The following is a 2,832-nucleotide window of genomic DNA, read 5'->3' on the forward strand; positions in this document are numbered from 1 at the left end:
GTACTACTCATAATAATATAACAATAAAGATGATGATATTGACTATTGACATCACCATCATCATCATCTTCTTCTTTTTCCTCTTCTTCCTTCCTATCTTTCTTTCTTCAAGTGTTGCGAATGTCAAGCATGACGCAGTTGACTAAAAACAACCATCGCCTGCTGTCCCGGTTATCTCTGATCTCTGATGACCACCACCAACATGGCTGATCTCTGATCTCTGATGACCACCACCAACATGGCTGATCTCTGATGACCACCACTAACATGGCTGATCTCTGATCTCTGATGACCACCACCAACATGGCTGATCTCTGATCTCTGATGACCACCACCAACATGGCTGATCTCTGATGACCACCACCAACATGGCTGATCTCTGATGACCACCACCAACATGGCTGATCTCTGATCTCTGATGACCACCACCAACATGGCTGATCTCTGATCTCTGATGACCACCACCAACATGGCTGATCTCTGATGACCACCACCAACATGGCTGATCTCTGATCTCTGATGACCACCACCAACATGGCTGATCTCTGATCTCTGATGACCACCACCAACATGGCTGATCTCTGATGACCACCACCAACATGGCTGATCTCTGATCTCTGATGACCACCACCAACATGGCTGATCTCTGATTTCTGATGACCACCACCAACATGGCTGACCTCTGATCTCTGATGACCAATAACATGGTGTCCATCGGTCACAGCACCTGTCCTGAAATACACCTGCCACGCGGACACTGCTGAGGGCAGATAATGTAGAGGGAGTTAGGGTGGGGGGAAGAGGAGGCGAGGGTTGAAGGAAAGAGATGAATCGGGAAAAAAAACCTGCATGGAAGTTCCAAAGACGTTTCTCATTCCAACAGGTATTGATTAGTTGTACCTGACTGTCTTTAAAGCTTCTTCTTCTTCTTCTAGTCTTATCTTCAAGCTAGGCTGGGGAAAGTGGAGCCGATTTCCTCTCTTGTCTCCCTCGCCCCCTCCTCCTCCCTTTCCCTTTTCCTCCTTCTAGTCATGTCTCTCTCTTTCCCTCTCTCTCCCTCCCCCTATAACCCTCTCTCTCCTTTCCTCTCTCGCTCTCTCTCTTTCTTCCATTCTCCACCCCACCTCTCTCTCTCTCTCTCTCCCCCTCTCTCCCTTCCTCCACCCACCTCTCCCTCCCTCTCTCCCTCTACTCACCTCTCTCTCGCTTTCTCTCTCTCTCTCTTCCTCCACCCCACCTCTCTCTCTCTCTCTCTCTCTCTCCCTTCCTCCACCCCACCTCTCTCTCCCCCTCTCTCTCTCTCTCCCTTCCTCCACCCCACCTCTCTCTCCCTCTCTCTCTCTCTCTCCCTTCCTCCACCCCACCTCTCTCTCCCTCTCTCTCTCTCTCTCCCTTCCTCCACCCCACCTCTCTCTCTCTCTCCCTTCCTCCACCCCACCTCTCTCTCCCTCTCTCTCTCTCTCCCTTCCTCCACCCCACCTCTCTCTCCCTCTCTCTCTCTCTCTCCCTTCCTCCACCCCACCTCTCTCTCCCTCTCTCTCTCCCTTCCTCCACCCCACCTCTCTCTCCCTCTCTCTCTCTCTCCCCCTTCCTCCACCCCACCTCTCTCTCCCTCTCTCTCTCCCCCTTCCTCCACCCCACCTCTCTCTCTCTCTCTCTCTCTCTCTCTTCCTCCACCCCACCTCTCTCTCCCCCTTCCTCCACCCCACCTCTCTCTCTCTCTCTCTCTCCCTTCCTCCACCCCACCTCTCTCTCTCTCTCTCTCTCTCTCCCTCCACCCCACCTATCTCTCTCTCTCTCTCTCTCTTCCTCCACCCCACCTATCTCTCTCTCTCTCTCTCTCTCTCTTCCTCCACCCCACCTATCTCTCTCTCTCTCTCTCTTCCTCCACCCCACCTCTCTCTCTCTCTCTCTCTCTCTTCCTCCACCCCACCTATCTCTCTCTCTCTCTCTTCCTCCACCCCACCTCTCTCTCTCTCTCTCTCTCTCTCTCCCTTCCTCCACCCCACCTCTCTCTCTCTCCCCCTTCCTCCACCCCACCTCTCTCTCTCTCTCTCTCTCTCTCTCTCTCTCTCCTTCCTCCACCCCACCTCTCTCTCTCTCTCTCTCCCTTCCTCCACCCCACCTCTCTCTCTCTCTCTCTCTCCCTTCCTCCACCCCACCTCTCTCTCTCTCTCTCTCTCTCTCTCTCTATCTCTCTCTCTCTCTCCCTTCCTCCACCCCACCTCTCTCTCTCTCTCCCTTCCTCCACCCCACATCTCTCTCTCTCTCTCTCTCTCTCTCTCTCTTCCTCCACCCCACCTCTCTCTCTCTCTCCCTTCCTCCACCCCACCTATCTCTCTCTCTCTCTCTCTCTCTCTCTCTTCCTCCACCCCACCTCTCTCTTTCTCTCCCTTCCTCCACCCCACCTCTCTCTCTCTCTCCCTTCCTCCACCCCACCTATCTCTCTCTCTCTCTCTCTTCCTCCACCCCACCTCTCTCTCTCTCTCTCTTCCTCCACCCCACCTCTCTCTCTCTCTCTCTTCCTCCACCCCACCTCTCTCTCTCTCCCCCTTCCTCCACCCCACCTCTCTCTCTCTCTCTCTTCCTCCACCCCACCTCTCTCTCTCTCTCTCTTCCTCCACCCCACCTCTCTCTCTCTCTCTCTCTCTCTCTCCCTTCCTCCACCCCACCTCTCTCTCTCTCTCTCTTTTTCCTCCACCCCACCTCTCTCTCTCTCTCTTCCTCCACCCCACCTCTCTCTCTCTCCCTTCCTCCACCCCACCTCTCTCTCTCTCTCCCTTCCTCCACCCCACCTCTCTCTCTCTCTCTCTCTCTCTCCCTCCCTTCCTC

This window comes from Babylonia areolata, chromosome 16, assembly GCF_041734735.1.
Source record: "Babylonia areolata isolate BAREFJ2019XMU chromosome 16, ASM4173473v1, whole genome shotgun sequence".
NCBI lineage: Eukaryota > Metazoa > Mollusca > Gastropoda > Neogastropoda > Buccinidae > Babylonia > Babylonia areolata.